Source organism: Emys orbicularis, chromosome 15 (assembly GCF_028017835.1).
Source record: "Emys orbicularis isolate rEmyOrb1 chromosome 15, rEmyOrb1.hap1, whole genome shotgun sequence".
Taxonomy (NCBI): domain Eukaryota; kingdom Metazoa; phylum Chordata; order Testudines; family Emydidae; genus Emys; species Emys orbicularis.
In genome coordinates, this window is record NC_088697.1 from 27,266,109 (window position 1) to 27,291,695 (window position 25,587).

Sequence of the window (25,587 nt, forward strand, 5' to 3'; positions counted from 1 at the left end):
GGGACGCAAGCCCTAAATACTCACATTAGGCATTCACAACAGCGTAGAAAACGATTTGCAATCCCTGCTCCCTCCGCTGAATTCTATTTGTTAAAACACACACCCTTGTACCTCTGTGTATTGTATCCACTCGCTGCTTGCCATTCCCATAAAGAACTTTTCCCTGTCGTCGTTAGAGCTGGTGTCCTTTCACATTCATTGACTGACTGTTCCCCACGGCGCCATGTTCCTTCATTCCTTTCAAAATATTCCTTGTTATTTCGCAGCCAAAACAAAGTAACAGTACCCCAAATACAAAGCAATCCCAGGTGCGCTCACACACTATGCGGTTTGTCATATGCAGGACAGAATAACTGGCATGCAAACACACACCCACCCGTTACACTACACTGGATCAGATAGGCAATGCGTTGACACACCAGCCAAGACATATTCACACTCCTCCCCACCACTTTCATTAAACACGCACCGGAAAACACACACTCACACACACAGCAGCTGCTTGATGATCTGCTTCCACGCGAGTGCATTTTCTCCCACTCACAAGGAGCTTCTAGCTGCTATAACAAGGCTAACGCCAGTTCCACCCACAGAGCAAAGTTCGGCAACAGAATCTAAAACACATTTCAGCCTATTAAAAGTCAGATTCCCAGCACATCAGCCATCTCGCTGGGGATGCCTGAATTACCAGAATTACACAAGTCAGTGGCTTCCTTCAATTAAGAAAACGTCATCTCAGCCATCTTCCAGTGCTAAACATTTTCTCAAGGACAGGACGTTTGTTTTAAAATTTAAATTTAAAAAATGTAGCTCAGGACAACAGGTGATTATCAAGAACGACTATTGATTCCTATATTCCAGAACACAGATACCAGATAACGCCACTCTTCGAAGAGAGAAAGTCAGGTCAGATTTGACCCTTAAATTTTAAGTTGTGTAAAAGCAATCTTTTGCAAATACTTAAATATTCTCTCTAAAGATCCAGTGGAAATTGTATTTTAAAGCAAATATTCCCACAGAGCGTTTGCAATTCAAAACACTGCAGTGTTGCTGTCTTGAGACACTGAAAGTGATACGGACCAGAAACATGCTGTAAACAGGAGCAAAACTGATTAGTCGCATTATTATAGGCTGGAGCGGGTTGAAATTCTTTCAAACCTGCAATGAATTTTGTTTCCAGTGCTGTTTATCCAACTATTTCTATGATTTGTGCTGTGGTAGCACCCAATCAGGGTCAGAGCTCCATTGTGTGAGGCACTGTACGGACATAAAAGCTCGCTCCTGACAAGGCCCCAGTTCAGGAAATCGTGCCAAATTCAGGAAGGGTGGCTAAGCTCATGCTTAACTGGAGGTACATGCTTAAGTGCTTTTCTGAATCAGGGCTTCAGAGATGGGTCCATAACGCAATGGAAGTAGGCAGACAAGGGAGACAGACACAAAAGCGCAGGGTTGTGCATGCATTTGCTAAGGGCCAGACTGCAAACCTTTTACTCACACAAACAACTCCACTGATGTGAACAGGAACAAGGGGCTCCCAGTCTGGCCACGTGTAGCTAGTCTTGACTCTCTTGTTGGAGTTGAGAGAAAAGCAAAAGCCTTATTGATGGCCCTGTTCTCTACAAGGCCAGAAGCACCGTTATGTAAAGCGATTCTGGCCCTGATCCTGCACCTATGGAAGTTTTGCCGTCACCTTCAGCAGACGCGCAGGATCAGGCTTTCTAACCCGATTCTGGTCCGTACATTTACAAGCGAGTTTAGCAGCAAGGCCAGAGCACTGTCGCGTCACCTGCTTACATACCTTTAAAGCGATTAGTGAAACAAACAAGGTGCAGGAAAGTCACCTACTCTTCCCTGGGTCACTCCTATCCTGGGATCTGCTTCTGTGAAGTCACTTCTATGCATAGATACAGGCTCTCAGGATGACATCTGGCAGCCCTTCCTGGGGAGCAGGTACCAAACCCAGGCACAGCCATGCAACCGTCAATCGCTAAAACCCAGGCCCCTTTGCTTGCACAAAGCTGTCAGCCTGCAATCTTGCGTTCAACTTCGTATGTGCCACCACCACTATCCCTCGCCTGCAGCCTTTGCTCTGTGAAGCATTACCTGGCGCGATGCAGCCCTTGAATTAAAAGAAAGTTAAACCCCCCTAAATGCAGAACCAGAGGTGCATAGGGGGCACCTGGGGTGAGCATGTTATGGATACAGAGCAGTAATCACACAACCTCCCTCCCAGGCATAGTTTATCACCTGTTCTCCCTGGGCAATTCTTGCACTTTTGCCCTGCTGGCAACGCACTCAGCTACACTGTGGGAGACTTTCAGACATTAGCTACCAGCCTGGCATCGCCACTCCCACATGCGAGTTTCTCCCCTCCATGCCTTCTGTAGGCCCTTAAGCGTGCTTCATTAGTGCCTTTGTGCCTATTGTACTGCCCTCGTTAAATGGGATAAATGTAAAAAAGAGGCACAAGGAAATACAGAAAGAAGAATAAAGTAGTGCGAGGCAGGGACAGGAAATATCCACCAGAAGCTTTAAAAAAATCTAATTCAGCATGAAAATGTCATGGTTAGAGCAAGAGACTGGGAGTCAGGACTCCTGGGTTCCATTCCCAGCTTTGGAAGGAAATGTCTAGTGGTGAGAGCAAGGATTCCTGGGTTCCATTCCCAGCTCTGTCACAGACTCACTGTAACCCATTGGCCAAGCTGCATCATTTCTCTGTGCCCTGGTTTCCCTGCCTGTCCAACGGGCATCATAGTACCTCACGGGAGCATTAGCAGGTTTAGCACATCCCTAGAGAGCCTTGCCTGGAAGATGCTGGCCAGGTACAAAGTAGAACAATTATGTTTACGATGATGGCAATATGCCTGGCCCTAACATTTACTGAGGCTGTTTAGCAAGGGAGATTTCTTTCCTTTAAAGGAGTAAGCCCCACATTCTCCAGCGCTCACGGAAAACATCGCCAAAGTTAAGAGTTGCCTCCGTGGGTCACAGAAAAGGAAGTTAGGTTTTCAGCACAACCTGAAGAGAATTAGCCACTAAACTCACTTTCACCTGAGGAGGAGCGGTGCAAGCTGAGTGCACTAACACGCAGGCTAGGAGACAGATTCCCTCGCTCAGATGATGTGTGGGAAGGATGGTTTGTCAGTAAGGCACTAGGCAAGGATCCAGGAGCCCCAGGCCCAACAAAGATATATTAGAATTGGAAAAGGTACAGAGAAGGGCAACAAAGATGATTAGGGGTATGGAACAGCTTCCGTAGGAGGGGAGATTAAAAAAAAACGGGGACTGTTCCGCTTGGAAAAGAGATGACTAACAGGGGATACGATAGAGGTCTATAAAATCACAAATGGTGCAGAGAAGGTGATTTACTCCTTCACTTAACACAAGAACCAGGGGTCACCCAATGAAATGAACAGGCAGCAGGTTTAAAACAAACAGAAGGAAGGACTACTTCACACAGCACAGAGTCAGCCTGTGGAACTCGTTGCCAGGGGATGTTGTGAAAGCCAAAAATATAACTGGGTTCAAGAAAGAATTAGATAAGTTCATGGCGGATAGGTCCGTCAATGGCTATTAGCCAAGATGGTCAGGGATGCAACCCCATGCTCTGGATGTCCTAAGCCTCTGACTGCCAGAAGCTGGGATTGGATGACAGGGGATAAATCCAGCTGAAGCACCTGGCATTGGCCACTGCCAGAAGACAGGACACTGGGCTAGATGGATCATTGGTCTGACCCAGCGTGACCGTTCTTAATTCACAGCTTGGCCAGAGGCTTCCCTGTGATCTTGGGCAAGGCACGTCATCCCCTGATGACTCAGTTCCCCCTCTGTAAAACTAACATAATGATGCTTCCTTTGTCCGTTTTGCCTATTTAGACTGTAAATTCCTTGGAGCGGGGCCTGCCTCTCCCTAAGTGTCCACACAGCACCTGGCACAATGGCGCTGATCCGGATTGGAGCCTCTCACCCCACCATAAAACAAATAATCAATTGGGTTGTACGGCACCCAGCGAGGTCCAGTTGCAGCAGCTGCAGACACGGGGAGGTCTTGAGAGCTGCTCATCTCTTCCCCACTGCAGAACCAGCATTATGGGTCACAGCACACTCCAGCTCAAAGGTCCGATTCACCTCTGGGTCAGCAGCTCCAATTCTGCCTTCCCTGCCAAACCAACCGGGGTTTCCCATCAAAGCGGCACCACGGCAGCAGGCAGAGCCAATCAGCTGCATTTGGATGGAGCTGTCCAGATGCAGCAGGTCTGCTCTAGGCAAAGGAGAATTATTATTTTTTGTGATGTCTCCTTCCCATTCCCAGGAGCACACTTGAGACTGGTTGAGCTCTGAAAATAGGCGGCGCTGGAGGAGTGTCATCTCAACCAGCAAAAGCTGGGGGTACTGGGACTCGGACCAAAATCAGCGAGAGCAGATGGTCTAACAGACTCCTGCTCATCTGCTGAGCTTCTCAGCATGGAAGACAAAGCTTTATACAACGGAGACACAAAGAGAGAGAACAAAAATCAGGGCACCAACCAAACAGCAAACACTAAGCGACTCAGCTGTCCCCACCACACATTTGAGACACTGCGTTCTACCTCTCCAGTATGATCCAGACAGGAGACACCAATGGCCATCTGCATTTAACGACCATCAAGTAAAGCCATCACGTGTCCTGGAGCTAAGGAGAGCGTCCCAGGACAGCCTAGATGGGGGCCAAACGGACTCCACAGTGGGAGATGTCAGGTGGGCAGAGCTTGGAAAGTCCAGCCACTTATTTAGCTCCTTAAATATGAATTTTAGGTGCCTATTTAAGAGGCCGTGACTGGTGAGCTCTGGTTCAGCTCCTGGCTCTGCTACAGACTCCTCATGTGACCTCAGGGGAGTCACTTAATCTCCCCAGACCCACGTTCCCAGTCTGTAAAATAGATACAATGATCCTTCCTTTCTCCCAACTCTTTGCCTTGTCCATTTCCATGGCAAGCTCCCCAGGGCAGGGGCTGTCTTTATGAGTTTGCACAGTGCCTAACAATGGGCCTTCGGCCAGGCACTCCAGGTCCCATCACAATAGAAATCATAACAGAAATGGGGACACACGTGTTTCACACTGGGACGTACCAAGTACACTGAATCTTTGAAGATCAAGGGGCCTACGTGGGTGGATGGATATAGATTTAGGATCCTTGCTTTAGGCACCCAAGTTTGAAAGTAATTGGTCACCTGCCTGCAGTGATGATAAGGATCCTGTGAGTGCACAGACAGCAGCAGGACACTCCCCGCCCCAGGGCTCATGAAGCCTGTGACAGTACCCGCCTCCCCTGCCCAGAACTCTCCAACTCTGGTTGAAAATTGTTCCATCAAAACTCTTTTGACAGAAAACCGGGTTCTCAACTGAACAATGTTTTTCACCCAAAATGCCTACTTTCTGCAGAAAATGTCAGTTTTTGAAGTAACCCCCAAAATACCTAAAAATGGGAGTATTTTGATTCTGCTATCCCCCTGCAGCGGCTCCTGGGGGTTGGAGTTTGGGTTTCTCATGTCCCCATTCTCTGCTCTGGGTCAAGCTCTCCTTCCAGGACACCTCTCCAGTGATGCAACCACTACCCCTCACCAGGAGAGGGACTGAGGTACCTCATGGGAGATGTAGTCTGAGCAGGGAACCCAGCCAATGGGCGCATGAGACAGCTGTAATGAGGCGTTGTCACTGCCACACCCTTTCTGAATCAAAATGTTGCTGGTTTGCAATTTTCCCTCGAAAAGTCAAACGTTTCTGTGGAAAATTTCTGAGGAAGAAAAAGCCACCGTGCCCTGACCAGCACTAGTTACCTCACTATAAAAGACTCGCAGCAGAAAACTCTATTAGTCATGACCAGCAAACTTGAACAGAGTAAGAAAACTAATGACTAATGCAAGGCTATAAAACATAAATCTAAATAATGGAGAAAGGAGCAGTCGGTGCAAAACTTCCATGTAAACAGAACTGTAGAAATAGAAGCACATGAACATAGACTCATACGCCAGAAGGGACCATCATGATCAGCTAGTCTGGCCTCCTGCACATGGCAGACCATAGAACCTCACCTACCCACTCCTGTAACAGACCCCTAACCTCTGGCTGAGTTACTGAAGTCCTCAAATCATGACTTAAAGATTTAAAGTTACAGAGAATCCACCATTTCCACTGGTTTAAAGCTGCAAGTGACCCGTGCCCCACGCTGCAGAGTAAGGTGAAAAACTCCCAGGGTCTCTGCCAATTTGACCCAGGGGAAAATTCCTTCCCGACCCCAAATATGGCGATTGCAGTTAGGCCCTGAGCAGGTGGGCAAGACCCAGTAGCCAGACACCTGGGAACATGGGTGGTGGGTATAATAGGCCAGGGGAGATTCAGCCTCCCCTGGCGCTGCTGTGAGCCCCGGTTGCAGTGTTTGAGAGGGAAGTTTTTGATTTATTATGCCCCATGCAGGTTCCAAAGGGTGCAAAATCCTTTTCTACCATTGAACACAAAGACTAGTCAGTGCGCACAAGAGGCAAACCCACCAGCACCAAAGGGGTGCAGCTTTCAGAAAATTACTTTGGACCCATAGCAGACTGATCCCTATAGGCAATGATCACTAAGACAGAAATCCATAGATTAGATTCATAGATTCATAGATTCTAGGACTGGAAGGGACCTCGAGAGGTCATCGAGTCCAGTCCCCTGCCCGCATGGCAGGACCAAATACTGTCTAGACCATCCCTGATAGACATTTATCTAACCTACTCTTAAATATCTCCAGAGATGGAGATTCCACAACCTCCCTAGGCAATTTATTCCAGTGTTTAACTACCCTGACAGTTAGGAACTTTTTCCTAATGTCCAACCTAGACCTCCCTTGCTGCAGTTTAAACTGTTTCAACTGTGTAAAACTCCTCAAGGTATAAAGAGGCATGGATCGGAGTGGACTAAAGATTAGCAACACCCAATTTTCAGACCTGAAATTGACATGTGCACCCCATGATAGCATAGCGCAGTGTTGCCCATTCTCACAATATTTGGGGTGTATTTCTTAAAGCCCCGACTCCTGGAATCAGGAGGCTGCAGGAGACACTTAGATTTCTTTTTTTTTAAAAAAAAAAGCTTCTTACCCTCATGGTTGCAGAGAAAAGTGTAAAAAACAAGAAGTGGGTGCAATCTAAAGGCTCAGAAACAAGAAGGCCGAGAAGAACACCCACTTTTTAAAAATGTTCATGTTTTTTAAGCCAATTTCATGATTTCTGAATGCTTGAGGGTGGCAATCGGGGTAACCGGACCGAGAGCATTCCTCCGAGAGTGCACTAATCCGCACACACACACCAGCGGACGGGGAGAAGGCAGAGCTGCAACCCTATGCGAATATTGGGGCTATGCAAATTCCATTCCTATCAGGCTTTTCTCCAACTATTCATCCTCTATGTTACGATCTCTGTAGGGAGATACGTCAAGTCACACATGTGGGAGCCTACACCATGCATAACAATGTAGGGGCCAGAAGTGAGGGAGCAAAAGGGACCCCCTTACTCACCTGCAGCAACTAGCCACAATGCGGGGAAGAGGGGAAACAGCCTCCCCTCCCGTGCAGGTTGGTGGGTGGCAGTGGAGAGCGAGTGAAACGTTGGCTCCGTGCCCATCCCCCAATGCACCAGCCAGCATAGCCCCAATTGGGGGGTGGAGGGGAGTCATTTTTGCAGGTGTAAGGATGACACTGGTTACTGCTCCCTTCCCTGAAGCAGGACAAAGAGAGAGGAACCGGGAAGCACATGGTGATGGAGGCCAGGTCTAAGCTAGCCCGACCACAGGAGGAAAACCCCCCCGTCCTTCGCTGTAGCAAGTGTCCACAACAGCAGCGCTGCCGCTGGGTCACTGTAGCACTTCAGCGTGGACACCAGCGACAGGAGTGGTTCTCCCGGTGGTGTTATTCACCCACCTCCCTGAGAGATGGTAGCTAGGTCAATGGAAGAACCAGCCCTTTGCTTTCTCTTACGATGAATTAACTCACTTTTCCTGACCGTTCCCCTGTAGCCAAGCACTTAGATTTGGTTCTGATAAGATTACCTATGCCGCTGTAGTGGTTTAAGTGTGAACATAGCCTAGGGCCACTCTGCTTCTGAATGAAAGCATCCACACAGGGGTGTAATGCACTTTAACGTCACCCCTTTCCTCAATTGGTCTTAACTTGCCTGAGCGTCCCTGACTTTCTCATAGCTTTGGCTATGCAACTACAGGGTATAAACCACGAGGATTTTCCTAAGCCAGGATAATATTCCAGTGAGTCTAGGAGCTCTAGAGTGAGTTCTTATGCAGTGTGATAATTGGCTCAGCCTCCAAAGGATAAACATGTCAAGATATGAAAATCATTTCTTCACTTACCAACGAAGCAAAGAAGTGATTGAAAATGTCGTGCTTTGGATGTATGAGCAATAGTCTCTTAACTCCTCACCCAGAATAAACTCTTCTATCATTGGTACTATTTAGAAGCTATTCCAAGCCAGACAAATTGAAAGCAGGAGTTTAAATATGCCAAAAACTGTACAGGGAATCTTAATTCCCGCCCGCCCCCCCCCCCCATATAGTCAACTGTTGTTTCATATTTAGGATTATTAATCTTTCAAAAGTGACTCAGCACACCAAACATTCACTGTAGCTGCACACTGCGGAGAGGGACTTTAGAGATGGGCTAATGGCTTCAAACAAGCCTGCTGCAAATTTGAAGATTTCCTGTGAAACTAGGCACAGACGACGTAATTGGACATGCAAAATTGCATTGGCATTCCAACCTCATCCCGTGAGAGTTATCCTTTGAAAACAATGCAATTACACTGGACATGTTGGGTTGTGCTATGGATCCGTAAGAGGGAAGGGAGTGTTGCCTAGTGATCAGAGACCAGTGGAGCTGAGTGTCAGGATTTCTGGTTTCTTCTCCCAGCTCTTATCACCGTTTGTATTACAGCAACACCTCAAAGACTCAACCGAGAGGAGGGTCCCATAGTGCTAGATGCCGTTCAAAGATGCTGTCCTGCTACCCTCCAGACCACGCCGCTGCTCTCAGCTCTGCCACTGATTCACTGTGTGACCTTAGTCAAGACATTTCACCACACTCTGCCTTAGTTTACCCATTTGTAAAAACTGGTTAACAATGCTCCCCCCACACACATGCCAGCGGGGGCTTGAAAGGCTGAACGGAAGTGCTGAAACGTGCTTTGATGGCATCCGATAAAAGGCATTCTACCAGTGCCCATTTTTCTATTAGTTGGCCAGAATAACTTCCCCATGATTGCTCGACTGCTTAGCCATTTATGTCAAAGACACCATAAAAGCGCGGTTCGGCTTACATTGTTTTTGTCTATAAAACACAATTCACTTCCATAATTGAACCTGCAGCAACAAAGAACCTTTAATGAGTAAATCAGTTTCCGGGGAAACACATACCCTAAATCCACACGCACAAGTGATGCTGGATCAATGCATCCCTTGGTTAAGTTGTCATCTCCGGCCACTTAAAAATCCCCGAAATATCAGAGACATTAAAGATGATTGTAAGAGAACAAGGACAATGTAAGGGCTGAGATCATGCCAAAAAATATTGATGCTAATTATAAAGCCAATCAAAGAAAAGCATTGAGTGAGGAAGGGGGAAATGATCAAAGTCAAGACAGAAAAAATGATGCAATAGCAATCATTTGCTTGGAATTAAGCTACTTAATCAGTGGAATCCATCCGCTTGGAAGGGGAGTAATAGATTGCATCAAAGAAGTGACAGACAATCGATGAACACTCAAATTAACAGTTACAATATTAGTAACTTCACTGAAATGGGTTTTTTTTCTCCTGCAATTGGTAATCTCTCCCTCTCGTTGATACAATCCTAATTCAATTCTTACCAATGTTCTGAGAGCATCCATCCCCCTCCAACATCAAACTCCAACCTGACACGCGTCACCTATTGACCCAGCAAATAAGAACCAGAAGCAGCGAGGACAGAAAAAAGGTGGCTAGGGCATACGGGATGATTTTCACGTCGTCATTTACCAAATACAATTGAGACGCAGTGTAGTCTGGCACAAAGGCACTGGACTGGGAGTCAGGAGACCTGTGTTCTTCTGACAGCTCTGCCATGTGATCTTAGGCAAATCATTTCCTCTTCCAACTTTTGTCGGTCTTGGCTATTTAGATTTTAAACTCTTAAGGGCGGGGATTATCTCTTATTATGTGTATATACAGCACCTAGATAGCCCTGAACTTGACAGGGGACTCTAAGCACTACTGTAATACAAAATAATAATATTACCCTATTGCATAAAGAAGGGCCCAGGAAGCACAATAGTCACACACACACACACACAGGGAAAGTCTGTATTGTTGCCCTTCAGCCCCCCTGCCCCCAGGTGGCTGGGCCACTAAAAGATAACAGCCTACTACCACCACCAGCCACAACTAATGAAATTACTCCTTTAGCTCAATGGGCTGTCATCTCTGTACCATTGCTGAAAGCTGCAGGTTCAAGTTCTGATGATAGCTTGTATACAAGGTTCGTTACATAAATATATTTGATATAAAGATGCTGCCTCAGGAGAATCTAGCTGGGAGACACATGCCATCTGCAGTCAGATGAAGACAAGGGTGCAGGGAAAGGATCCTGTCTCCACTGTTATTGTATTCCAACCCCAGCTCCTTGACCCAGGAAAGATCAAGCTCCCTTGTTATTCCAGTGGGGGGGGAAACCCAAAACAAAACTGGATGTCTTGTACATCATGGACCCACCATATATTACCACACTGCCACTGTGGAAAGGGTGGTGTTTATTCCAGAGTCCCCAACAATTATGGGCCAGCAGTATCCAGGAGAATTGTTTCAGCCGTGGGAGAGATTAGCCTGGGCTGGCAGAAGCTCTCTCCCATTCCCTGAATCAGTTTTCATGCTCAGGGAGGGAGGTGGTGAGGAATCCTTACCCATCACCCTGCTCCCTTCCACACAAGCTCACCACTGAGACACCAGCTCTTTAGCATCTGGCCTGGGGCTCTCCAGCAAGATCTGCAAAGCAAGTGTCACAGTTGGATAGGACAGAGAGTCAAGCAGTGAAACCCCTGGCCTGGATTTATCACCCCAAATTCACGTGAAATCTCAGCCTCGAGGCTCACAAGATACCACACGGTCCTGGGCTGCCCCTCTCTCCACCTCTACATGGCTCTCTTGGGCAGGGGTGACAGAGAAACAGGGCAGTAAGAAAAAGTAACTTTCCCGAACACACTGCGTGCTGTACTTAACACACCAGCCACTGACGGAACAATAATGATGCCGCTTAATCTCTTTCCCTGCATTTGCTAAACATGTCTCGGGTGATGGCATGAGGGAGTTGCATTTCTAGCCTCCTTTGTTTCTGTGCGGGCACCTGCTGGAGGTTCTGTAGCAGCTTTGAACCTCTAACAGCTGGTTTATCAGGCGTGCGAGGGAGGGGGCAGTCTGATAAAATCAGAACCACCTCAACCCATAGGAGCCTTTCTAAGCACCTCCCTCTAAGAAGGCTAGAAGGGGGAAGAGCTCACTCAGTGGCTTAGATGGGGGGAAACGAACAGCTCGTTATTTTTATACAAACACTCTCATGATGCAATGACATAGACTGCCAGGTTATATGTGATAGGTGTGGATACAAAACTGTGATACATGTAATGACACCAGTCAGTGTTACAGCTTAGTTCCCCATGGGGGCATCTGTAGGCCTGAATCTGCCTGAGCAAAATGCTTAGAGGCCATCACAAGAGCAGGTGTGGCCAGGACTGTCTTTTCGTTCTATGTTTGTACAGAGCAATGGGGTCCTTGCCCACAACTAGGCCTCCTACGTGATACGAGAATACAAAAATAACATGCCTTTAGCCACCTCTCTGCAGCAGTCACATGGGAGACCCAGCCAAAGGTTTGGAATCCAGGCTCAACACCCAGAAATGCAGATGGCGGACATCTTGAACCAGCAAAACCGTGCTGGCAATGGGGCTACAGAACAGTGGAACCTGGTAACAGCCTTCAAATATGTTAAGGGCTGATATAAAGAGGATCGTGATCAACTGTTCTCTGTGTCCACTGAAGGCAGGACAAGTAGTAATGGGCTTTATCGAGGGAGATTTAGGGTAGATATTAGGAAAAACTTTCTAACTCTAAGGGTAGTTAAGCTCCGGAATAGACTTCCAAGGGAGGCTGTGGAATCCCCGTCACTGGAGGTTTATAAGAACAGGCTGGACAAACACCCGTCAGGGAAGATCTAGGTTTACATAGCCCTGCCTCTATGCAGGAGGGTGGACTTGGTCACTCCTTGAGGTCCCTCCCCGCTCTGCATTTTTATGATCCTCCGATTGTGGGTCAGGCACTGGCCTGGGACTCTGAAGAGCCAGGTGCAATTCTTGTTCTGCCACAGACATCCTGCATACCCTTGGTCAAGTCATGTAGGCCTAGAACCTCCCAAGGTAGTTAGACACCTAACTCCCATTAATTTCAATGGAAGTTAGGCACCTAAATACCTGTGAGGCTCTGGGCCTAGTCTTTCTGTGCCTTATTCCCACATTTGTAAGAAATATGGAGGTAATAGCCTGGGGCATGGTGAGGGTAAATACTCAGTGTGCTCTAAGATACTACAGTGCTGAAGGCCCTGTAATAAGATAGATTATTTGAGGACTTTTAAGGTATGTCTGTACTGCCGACTAAACCAGGTTTGAGCCCAAGCGCCACTTCAGTCCACACATAAATCAGTCTGACTCATGTCAGCAAGTCCTTGGGACCCAGACTCTGACCCACCCCCTAGGATCTAAGTCCTGCTGTGACTCAGGTCCCATCATTTTACAGTATGGATGCAGCTCAAACTGCAGACCTGAGTGAGAAGGTTTGCATAGAGCAGTATGGATGCATTAGCATGGCTGAGAGGCTCAGGACCAGCAACTGTAAACCCAGGTTTACAATGCAGTGTGGATGCTAATGCTTGGGCTGAGAAATGAGACCACAAGCCCGGTCCCAGGTTTGCAATACAGTGAAGACATACGCCTGAGTTTCATTCAATTCTTTGGCAGCTAGAGATGGACCCTGTGAAAACCTTTTCCGAGATGTTCTATATACACAGCCCAGTCCCTCCCTGAAGTTTGACTTTATCAATAAAGAAATCCATAGACTTTTAAGACCAGCAGAGATCATTATGATTATCTAGTTTGACGTCCTGAATATTACAGCCAGATAATCTCACCAAGTGGCTCCTGCATCAGGCCCATAACTTCTGGGGATGCTAGAGCATCTCTTTGAGAAAGATATCTAGTCTTGATACAAAGATTTCAAACTCTGGAGAATTCATCACATCTTCCGGTAAATTGTCCCAATGGTTAATTGCCTGCACTGTAAGAAAAAAAAAAAAAAAAAAAAAAAAGGAGGGGGGATGCCTTATTGCTAGCCTCAATTTGTCTGGCTTCAGCTTTCAGCGATGATCGTGTTCTGCCGTTGTCTGCTAGATCAAAGAACCCTCTACTATCAAAATCGCTCCCCCACGTAGGTACTTACAAACTGCAATCAAGTCACCTCTTAACCGTCTCTTTGATAAGCTAAATAAATGGAGCTTCAGTCTCTGTAAGACAGGCTTTCCAGACCTCAAATCATTCTTGTAGCTCTTCTCTGAGCCCTTTCCAAATTGTCAGCATCCCTTTTAAAGTACGGACACCAGAACTAGATGCAATATTCTGGTATTGTCTCCCTTCTGCTATATGCAGTATCACCTCCCTACTTCTAGTCAATAGTCCTCTGCTTACACAGCCAGGAACAGCATTTGCTCACTTAGCCACCACATTCCACTGGGAGCTCACGTTCAGCTGCTTTTGGGGAAGATAAAGTTTATCTCAAACCTCCCATCCTGGCTTGGCTGCTCCCAGAGTTCCTCTCTGAGCTGCTCAGCCCACCCCCCAATCTTCTCTCCCCAGAGACTTACGCCTACTTCACTTATATCCATGGGATAATGAGCCACCTGACTCAGTGAGTCAGAAAAAAACAACAGGAGTACTTGTGGCACCTTAGAGACTAACAAATTTGCAAAAATAACAGGAGTACTAACACGGCTGCTACTAGAAAAAAACACTTTCCCAGCAGGATCAGCACCTGTTATCAAGGTGGGGTGTTTGAGACAAACACTGCTGGAATTTTACAGGCTCAAACCAGAACATCTGGAACTGGGTCCTGATCTGAATTGCAAAGACATTCGGCGTTTGGAAGTATTGAGACCCATGGGTTTGCTTTCGGGGTTTCTCTATCCCTAGTCTTAGCATTTGCAGTTGGAAGCTAATGTCTCTGAATTTTTCCAGTGATAGTAATAATCTGTCATAGAAAATGTGTTGAGTGTTGACATCTTAAGACAGAAAAGATGCAGATTTCTGAACTGTTTGCAACACATTATAGAAATACATTCTGTGGGACTATTAAATATGGGGATTATTGACTGGATAAGCAGCAACTCAATGGACTAGCTTGCAAATATGTCTTCAGACAATTCTTAAAATGCAGATTAATTAGCTAACAGACCAGAACAAGATATTTTTCACAGAGTTTTTAATGATCTGTTACATAAACAAATATCCAGACAGTTTTGTTTACATTTGTATTGGCTGCAACATTCTTCAATAGCCAAGCAGTGACTGAGAAGATTAAAATCTTGTTTAATGCTCGCCAGGAATTATAACACACAGGCATGTCAGCCCAGTTCAGAGAAAACCAGCTGTCTCCAGAGCCCGTCAAACTTCTACCGCCACAGTATTCTCACCCTAGGCTACGTTTCCCGAACTTGAAATCTGAGCCCTCGCCACGTGCTGATAAAGGCCTATCTTTTGATGTTTAATTACACTGCTAATATTCCATGTTTCCTGGCTGGCACTTCAGTCAGCCCCCATTGAAGTGGACAGGGAATTTCACACCTCAGAGCTAGGGTTTCAAGCTCTCTGCAACCTCAGGCAGACATCACTTGTGTCAGTTACACTTGGGTCACATTTTGAAGGTTTTCACAGATTTTTAAGGGCAGAAGGGACCTTCACCATTATGACCTCCTGTATAACCTGGGCCAGAGAACCTCACCCAGCAGTTCCTGCATCAAGTCCAGAACTTTTGATTGAATTATAGCAGATCTTTTAGAAAAAGATCCAGCTTTGATTTAAAGACTGCAAGGGATGGAGAATCCACCATATTCCCTACGTAAACTGTGCCAATGGATAATTACCTTCACTGTTAAAAATGTGTGCCTTAATACCAGCCTGAATTTGTCTAGCTTCAGCTTCCAGCAATGGATCTTTTTATGCCTTTGTCTCTTCACTTTTCTTTTCACTAGGCAAAGTTCCAATAAAACATTAACATATTCACTTGCACATACTTATTACTTAGTCAGGATCAAGTTAATATTCAAAAGAACCTGGCTAAAGATTCTGGCTTGCTGGCTGGGGAGCCCTCCTCCTCCAAGTACACTAAAAAGGGTACACCACACTTCTACATTCAGTACCTAGCCTCTTTTTGATGCCTCTCTTGTGTAAGTCTCGGTCCATTACAAGGACAGGCCATATTTATGCCTTTCTCTGCTAGATTAAAGAGCAGTTTACTCTCACAACAAGTGCAACGTGGGTATAAAACGCTCTTTTTCTAACCTGGTTGTGTTTCACTCCTGCTTTCCACTGGTGTAAATGAGAAGGCAAGGTCGGGAGCAATGATGAATTAGGCCCCCACACAGGCTATCTGGAACAAGCAACCAGCTTGTGCAATGGGAAGAACAGGAATAAAGAGGGAGTGTGACAGGAACCAGTGGATATATTGTAGAGCCAGGAACTAGTGAGTTGTAATCTGAGCTCTGCCATCAGCTCAGTGAATTGCTCTAGGTAAGTCACTTAAAGCACTGCTCTACCATAGAAAGATACTATGGCACCTTCTTAGTCATCTTGGGTGAAATTCATCCCGATGCAGAGAGCCAGCACAAGGCTCACCACGTTGGTGTTGGTGACCTGTGATAGACAGGAGGTCAGACTGATGATCTGGTGGTCCCTTCTGGCCGTAAGCCTATGTGAATCCTCCTTAAACTCTCAAACCAGGGTGTAAGTGGGACGTCGGTGATGCTTGAAAACAAACAACAAAAGGTCTAAATGTATACTTAAGCTTACCAGAGGTCTTTCCTCTGGGGACCCTGACAGGTTCCAGGCTTCAAACCCTTCAGCAGGGTCTGCCCGCTCTTGGTTAACAGTCCATGTCAGTTTGCTGGACAAAAATGAGGGGCCCCCATTAAGCATTTGACCCTGGCCCTTTATATCACCAGCTCTTTGCTTCCTGGATCTCTTGACCCTGGTCTCAACTGGTCTATGCAATTCACCCCAGCAGGTGCTCCTTCTCTGGACCTGTTTACCTGTCCCATGGATGATAAGCGGTAATTACCCGCCACTGATTCTAGTTCCTGGACAGAGCTCAGCAACCCTCTCAACCAGCCAGCATAAAGACCGTGACTCACAGAGATACAGGTAGCATTTACCCAGGTAACATTTATAAAGCAGCTTCGATAGTCTCCGGATACGCCAGCGTTCATCACATCTGTCACACTGAGCACCTCTGAAAATCAGGCCCAGCTAGGGTAGCCACCTATCCCAGTTTTCCCAGGAGCAGGTTTGGGTTTTTTTAGACAGTTGTCCCAGGAGATCTGCAAGGCTGCTCAGTACACGCTGCCAGCTCACCAGTTTTGTGGACTCAGGGTCATCCCAGATGTCCCGGGTTTTTTGCACATCAGCGGTGGCAACCTAGGCCCATGCTAGTTTCGGCTGGGCACCCCAAAATTCCACAAAAAATTGAGATGTAGGGGCCAGAGGCTGCCCTCCTTTGCCCCAGTGTTAGTCTGGAGTTCCCTGACATAAATGGTGTGCGAGACGCATCAATCTGTAAGTATTCCTCATGATGATGAATGGACTGATCCATTTGCCTCCAGTTGTTTCTTGATGCCAAATCCCATGACAGTGACAGGACGGAAAAGCCACCTTTTAAAAGCAGTAAAATACTCACCGAACTGTGGCGAATGCCCAAGCAACCGTGGGTGGGAAATCTGTATTATGATGACTTTCTGCTCAAGGGGGGGCTAAGACCTCGCATGACTCGTTTGTGTCCGGAGTGAATTTTTGCAGACTTGTTATAAACCCTTGAGAAGCAGGGTTTATAAGGTCACAGCAGCATTTCCATTAACTCTAGCCTAGCTAGGGACTGCCAATGTGATATACGCTCCCTATTTATGCAGAGGCATACATATGAAATGAAGTCAAGACAAAGCTTCTTTGCTTTATTTCCACATCACTGTGCCGGATGCTGAGTTAACCAAATACAGTAAAAAGGGAGGGAGGATGGAAGAGGGGAAAAAAGTGTGTGTCTGGCTCTTTCCCTCATGAAGGATGCAAATCAATTCTGCAGACTTTAAAGCCGCGTGATTTCAGTAGAGATGCAAATCCCCACATGCAGGATAGCTCACTGGGTGCTCAGTTGAGACACAGGTTGGAAATTACATTATGCAGTTGCTTCTTAGCAGAAGGACAGTCAGCATAAGCATTGCAGCTTCGTCCCATCACCTGGCCGGGATCGGATATGGGGATTTGCAGCTGAGCAGAAAAAATAATAATAATGTAAAAGCTGTATAAATCCTCCACGGTTTTGGCGATGAAGTGTTATCTTCTGAACCATTTAGGGGAGCAGTTCCAAGAGTCTCCCCCTAAACACACCCCCGGTTGTCCTGAGCACTGCTTTGGAGGACCCACCTGTTGGCTCTCTGCACCATTACCTCTCCTCCCCTGCAAGCTTCACACTATGCAGAAGCCAAGGTTGGGAGTACTGCATGGCAGGAGAGAATGCTGGAAAAGGCATATGGGATTTGCCATACTACTGACAACACGCTAAGCAGGGCCACCCAGAGGATTCAGGGGGCCTGGGGCAAAGCAATTTTGGGGGCCCCTTCCATAAAAAAAAGTTGCAGTACCATAGAATACTATGTTCTCGTGGGGGTCCCTGTGGGGCCCGGGGCAAATTACCCCACTTGTCCCTCCCTCTGGGCGGCCCTGACGCTAAGTACTAACAGAGCACCAAGAGAGGGACACAGCGCCCCATCAAGCGCAGCACCCTGATGCCTGCAGTGACTAGTCTCTGCTGTGTCAGACGAAGTCCTCTGGTGCTCCTCAGCAATGTATCGACCTGTCTGCAATGCTGTAGGTGGTCTTTGGGTGCGGAATTCCCTTCCTAAGACCTAGGGCAACCACAGAGTTCAACGTTCTTTACTATAGAGAGATCAATTTTTTTGGCTTAAACTTTTCTCTTTTCCCTGGGAAAAAACGCAGATTCAGCATCATCGAAAGGTTTCAGTGAATTGTTCATATATTTATAAAAAGAAAAAAAAATTGGAAAAGTCAAAATGTTGCAACATTTTTGAAAGGTTTCGATTTTTCGATCCAACACAACTTCCATTGGAAATTTCCTTCCGTTTGATTTAAAGGATTAAAAACACTTGAAATCAAAACAAAACTTTGGCTTACGAATTCTTCTTCAGCTTTTGGGTCACCAAAATTTTTTCGGTTTGGGTCAACCCAGAACTTTTTTTTTTTTTTTTTAAACTACCAGAGAACCAAAAGACAAAGAACGGTCATTTGCACAGTTCTATTCTTTACCAAGAAAGATGATGGATGGGGAAACTGAGGCACAGGAAGCCGCCGTGACTTGCCCTAAGTCACCCAGCAGGCCATTGGCAGAAGCACAAACAGAACCCACATTCCTGACTCCTAATCCAGTGCTCTATCCACTAGATGCTACTGTCTCCCCCTCTTTACCGCTGTCCTCTAGGCTTTGTTAATATCTGCTCTGCACCCGGGGATCAAGACTAGATAGCACTTCAGATGAGGCCACCTGCTGCAAGGTCAGAATCTCTTTCCATGCTAACTTTCTTTCACAGTGCTCCCACACCGCCTATTTGCCTTTTAAACTGCTACTGCACACAGAACCAGTTATCTTCCCTGACCTCTCTTGCCGATTGCTCCTACGTCTCCCTGTTCCTCGGAAGATCCCATAGATTCACAGCCCGCCTGCCTCCGGGAGAGAAGATTCAGACTGGTTTTGCCAGTGTGCATTACTTGGCACATTTATTCCAGTTAAATCCCAGCTGCCAGCATGCTGACCAATCCCCTGATGTGCTTCAATCTAGCTGCCGTGCCTTTTAAATCTCCTCAGCGTTTAGTAACCAAAGCAAGTTCTTTTCAACAGCAAAATTGTCTCCTACCCTCTCTCTGGTCCACTTCCTCCTCCGAATCATTAAATATAATAAACAGCTCCAGCCTCTATGCAAGGACCCCGCTCCCACCCACCAATAACCTGTTTGCCCTCTCAGCAGCAGCCTTCCATTACAGCTCCATTTTCTGTTACTTACCTAGTTAAACCACCACCCGACTTTGCCCCTTAACCTGTGGTTATTTATTTGCCTCACTCTGTTATTTATCTCCTTTAATAGTCTCTTACAAAGGACCTAATGGAAAGCTTGATGAAAATCCAAGTAAATTATGTCCATTGGGTCATCATCAGCTCTCCTGTTTCATTAACTTGCCCAGTAATCTCTACCAGGTTAAAGGTGGCAGATTTCTGCCCCTGTTCTCACACAAGTCATGTTGGTTTGACCGTGCAGGTTCGCCTGATCCAAGTATTTAAGAACATAAGGACGGCCAGACTGGGTCAGACCAAAGGTCCATCAAGCCCAGTATCCTGTCCTCTGACTGCGGCCAATGGCAGGTGCCCCAAAGGGAATGAACAGACAAGTTATCATCAAGTGATCCATGCCCTGTCACCCAATCCCAGCTTCTGGCAAACAGAGGCTAGGGAGTTCGAAGCTTTGAGCCTTCATTAGACTGTCAGTTGCCAAGGAACAGAAATGAGATGCGCTGGGCTAATTTCCTGGAACTTCTGTTTTTATTTTACTTTTTAAAGGCATCACGGGCCAAAGTCATCCCTGCTGCAAAGCCACTGGCTCATGGAACCGGTCCCCACAACAGTATCCTTCCAGCCTCAGGAAGAGTTGCCACTTTAAAGTTAATACTGCAAAGCCATGTTAATAGCTCTGCTATTTCACACTTTATTTACCCCAGAGCCCTCAGATGAACCATCAGGATCCTGCTGATTTACAGCACCCAAGTTTCTCAAGTCGCTCCATTACTTCCTCTTTGGAGAACTCACTTGCTGTTAATTTCCTGTGAATGGGAATTTCTCCAGCATCCAGATGCAAAGAAATCCTTGAACTTCCCCTCCACCCACCTCCTCCCTTCATTTTTCTCTTCAATTGTTCCTTGCACAACTTTTGGCCCTGGGGCTACAGTCACGTATGCAGCCTTTTAATGTATTGCCCGAATTTTGTATTATTCTCCTCAGTAACACTGGATACATAGGGCCAGATCTGCAGCTGGTTTCAACTGACTTAGCTGCACTGATGTTGTCAATTGATCTGGTCTATACTCTCTTACCTCGCTTTACCATTGGCATAGCCCTTGCATTCCAGCCTGTGGTCTTCAGGTGAGCTTTCCACTCTACGAGAATGTCTTTTTCTAGGCCTAATAAACTGGCCCACTTGAGGCAGAGTGACTAGCCAATAAAGCAGGGGACTGGAGGTCAGGGCTCCTACGTTCTATCTGATTTTAGCTCTCCCATTGGCTCGCTTCCCTTGGCCAAGTCACTTCACCTCTCTGTGCTCCCATTTCACTGTGTGTAAAAAGGGGAGAAAGACACTCACCCTCTTTTGTAAATTACTTGGAGAGGGTGCAGGGGAAGTACCTCAGCGATGCTCAGTATTCTTCACTCCAACTCTGCTGCTTTCCATTTGCCTGTGGGTTTTGTTTTTTTTTGTACTCTGACATCTACAAAGCTTCAGTACCCCGACTGCCACATCCCTAAATAGCTCTTTGGGCTGCTCATGGGACGTTTAACATTGGTCTGTTTCTCCACTTTTCCCATCAGCCTCCAGTCAACCAATTTCCTCAACATTTTCAAACCTGCCCTTTTATAGTTTGCCATCACTGCATTATCCCTAAGGGAGTCACTCACGATTACATTAAACACAGTCGTGCCATGGTCACTCGCCAACAGAGCTGCTAAATCCACATGCTTGTCTAGTACAGGAAGCTAAATCAAGAGTTACCATAGGTACCAAAACACGCTGCTCTAAAAAGCAGCTGTTTATTAATGCCATAAATTGTTCCTCCAATCCAGGCCCAACATACCAGACAGTGTGTTAATATTGGGGTAGTTAAAACTGCTCATTAGGTTCCATCAGATTTTGCAACTTCTTTCACCTCTGTGAACACACTAAGTTCTTTCTTGTTCTGAGCTGATGCCCTATGCTGCACTCCTACAATTATATTAATATTTCCACTAACAGGGACTTATAACCAAATAAATTGGACTCTGTGGCCTCCTCTGCATTGGAATAAACTTGCAATAGTATCTGGAGTCTGTTTTCTATATACAGAAATTCCCCATTCGGAGAATTGAGTTTCCCATTCCCTTCAACAAGGAATCACCAATATTCCATGGATTTCTATCAACCCACTGAGTCTAGGACAGGGGATCTCAAACTGGAGGTTGGGACCCCTCAGGGGGTCGCGAGGTTATTACATGGGGGGTCGTGAGCTGTCAGCCTCCACCCCAAACCCTGCTTTTCCTCCAGCATTTATAATGGTGTTAAATATATAAAAATGTGTTTTTAATTTATAAGGGGGATCGCACTCACAGGCTTGCTATGTGAAAGGGGTCACCAGTACAAAAGTTTGAGAACCACTGAGTCTAGGAGATACCAGTTATGCTGTTCTCTTCCTTAGACAAGAATTACAGTTGCTCCCCACTTGAAGCTCTGGGTCAGCACAGACAGCTGAATATTTTGTGATTGCCTGAGAAGCCCCCAGCATGGAACGGGGGGGCACTTCTGAAAAGGCTAATGCAGGGGCTGACAGCCTTCTATCTGCACCTTAAGAACGCTGGGGTCCGATTTTTACAAGTCCTCAGCACTCACAGCTCCAGCTTAGGTCAATGGGAGAGGAAGGTGCTTAGCACCTCTTGCGAATCAGCCCTTTGGCTTTCAGGACTTTGTTTCCCTATCAAGCCAGGATGCACCATAACCAGCAGTCCCCCACACACAACCCAGCGCTCGCCCTTGCGTTGGTGGGATCCAACTGCCAAAGGCAGCTACTCTCTTGCGGTTCTTTTGTCACTAGTGGATAGAAAGAGAGGCAAGGATTCTGGAGAAACAACCTGAGAAGCAGGGCAGTCTTGCAGTTAAGGCACAGGGGACAAGGACTTGAGAGACCCAAGTTCAGCCCACAGATCTGCCCTGCCTCAGTTCCCCATCTGTAACATGGGGAACACAACACGCTCTCACCCCTTGTCTATTTAGGGTGAACGCTCTTTGAGGCAGGAACTATCTTACTCCATCTATGTCCAGACCCTGCACAGTGGGGCCCTAATTTTGGTTGAGGCCTCTGGATGCTACTGCATTACTAATCAACAAGCCAAGAAGTCCATTACACAGACAGACAATTAACATCACTTCTCCTCCCACACCTCCTTCTAGGGTGCCCACTAAACCCAGAATGACCTCCCTTCCCATGGTTAAAGTAGATGAAAGCAGAGAGGGAGCACTGCCCAGCTGGACTGAGGAGATAGGCACACTTCCACTCCCCCTTGCCTGTAGCCCTCCTCCATTCTATCCCAGCCTCTCTGCTTTCAAATCCCTTCTCAAAATCCACCCCCTTTCACTAAGGTCAATGCAGGGTAGGGGGTTAGTGGTGCTCAGTGCCTCACAGGATCGGGCTCCATTTAAGCCTCTCGCCTTCTTAGTAACATGCTCATTTAAACGTTTTTTTAATTAACTGTTTGCCTTTCGACTGGCTTCCCCTATATTTTAACCAGCCTATTTTATCGATTTCTTATCCTAGTAAATTCTCCTCTTTACTTCAGCCCTTAATGCTAACTGATTCTAAATGTGTATTTACTCCTCTTCCCTACTTTCTCACCTCTGTCACTTTCAGCTCCTTCTCTTTCTACTTTCCTCTCCTTCCCATTTCTTCACTGACAGGAAGACCCGTCCCCAACCCAGGCCATCTCTTTCCACTCCCCAAGGAGCCAACATTCATTGTGGGTTCCTGACACAAACTTCCAACTTTCCATCAAGCCATTCAGAAAGCAGTTTTTCCCCCCAGGTAAGGACCGTTCAGCAACTGGGTTGAAGCATCCATTGTGATCCCTAGGGGACAGAACTTGGCTGGAATGGACATAACAAGGAGGCTACTGGACACAGACCAACCCTGTGGTTCTTCCTCATTCTCTGCCTCCCAGACTAACACAGCTTAGAGTCCCCATAATCCTGGCTGATTCTTAACTCAGTAGGTCATTGCTCACCTACTGCTCTATTAGAGGGCTACGTAATCAGCACGCACATGGGATTATGCAGAAGGGATTTCTTGACACACTTTAGTATATAGATAACAAAGTCGTTCCACGGCGGTAATATGTACAACTGCCTGGATCCTCCTTTGATGAGCTCTCTGAAGACCAACTCCCTTAAATTATCCACCACACTCCTACCAATCACCGAACGTTTTTGGCTTCTGGGTATTTAGGCTCACATGACTATGATCGACATCCTCAGCTCAGTTTTTCTTCACACCGACATTGGTAAAGAAAATCTTCAGCAACAAACATCCAGTCAACAGCAATGCAGTCATTCGTAAGCGCTGCAGCACCCATGCTGAAATCCCTGCATACAGCAAGACTTTACAGGTGGCCTGTCCGTGAATGAGAGGAAATTTTGCTGGACAGATTCCCCCCCTCTCCCCCCCTGCTCATCAGGCGCATCTCTCTCCCTTCCAGACCCAAATTGAGGAGCTAGAATTGGCATTCCCCTGATCTCAGCCTGTGGCTCATTATTCCAACCTTTCGTGGAACCTGCCTCTCAAAATGGAAGTGGCGGAGAGGATCTGTATTAGGAGCTGGTACATGAAGGGTTAACAGACTATGTTTTAAAACATCTCTCTCTAAGGATTTCATGCAATTCATTTTGTGCTGCTGAAAGGTTCCAAATGGACAACCTACGCCCACTTTATCTCCAGAACGGAGGCACTGACAGTACAATTTTCCTCCATGCCATCACTAACTTTAGTAGTTCAGTCTCCATGGCCCATTCATCCACTGCTTTCTTCCAGGGGTACTAATTTATGTCCGGTCTGGTGATGTAAAAGCCTGTCCACCAGAAACTAGATTAAGCCAAACAATTCTTTTCACACACACCACCAAACAGCACTTTGACAGTTTTCAGTCATTATTAATCTGGACTGGATTTGAACCAGCGACCTGCAGGTGAAAGGTTCAGTCGCACATTACCTCTCTTCCCAGCCAGCCAGTTCCCCTAAAATACAAGGGTTACACTAACATGTATATGTTAAAACTGTCTTATGTCAAGAAAGCTTTTAAAGTATCCTGCCTTGGCACTGCAGGAGACTAGCTGCAGATTCATCTAACAAAGCCCTTTTCTATTCTTATGTGAAATGTAGCAAAAGAAAAGCCTCGGCACAAAAATACCAAGTCTTGTTAACAGCAGCCTCCTACCTGCACACACGTACACACGTGCCTTGGTGGCTAAGAGAATTGGCTCCTGCTAGTGGTTCGAAAAGGAGGATTCTGCAGCAGGCTGTGGGTATTAGGCACCAGTTCCTGCTGGAAGGAAGAATAGAAGGCTCTGCCCTGCTAGCTAGCCACAGCAAGATGTAGACACTAGGTACTGGCTCCTGAAGCATTTGGAAGACTGTCCTGCTACATCGAGGCCTGGGCACTTAGCAACTACTTCCTGCTGGAGGCTAGAAGGGGCAACTCTAGCCTGGATGCTACTGCTGTAGGACGTGGGCATCAGCTCCTGCTGGAGGCTGGAAAGGGAGGGAAATTGCCCTGGATGCTACTGCAACAAGACGTGGGCATTGTACACTGTCTCCTGCTAGAGGCCTGGAGGCAAAGCACAGCTCTTGTATGCCCAGCAGATAGCTCCTCAACAGGAAATGAGCAAAGTGCTGAAAATTAAACAAGCCCAGACTGAGTAATGTGTGCATATTAGATTAACTCTCCCGAGGGTCGCGACCTTGAGGAATGAATCCTGCCAGTTTGGGAAAATAATAAACCTGATTAATGATGAGCAATGCGCAGTATCTACAGCAAACATCTTCCCCTCTCCCTCTGCCCAAAAGGCTCCCGTTCAGAGTTGCAGGGCATGCTTGCGATGAAACATCTCTGTTATGGCAGAATAAAGCAGGGCCTAGGGAGGCTTTTGGAATCCCTCCGCACCTTTCAAAGCTACACTATTAACAAGGGTCTGCACAAGAATTATATCTGAATTTCCAGGTAACCCTCTCTCAGGCTAGGTCTACACTACCCGCCTGAATCGGCGGGTAGAAATCGATCTCTCGGGGATCGAATTATCGCGTCTCGTCGGGACGCGACAATCGATCCCCGAATCGACGCGCTTACTCCACCAGCGGAGGTAGGAGTAAGCGCTGTCG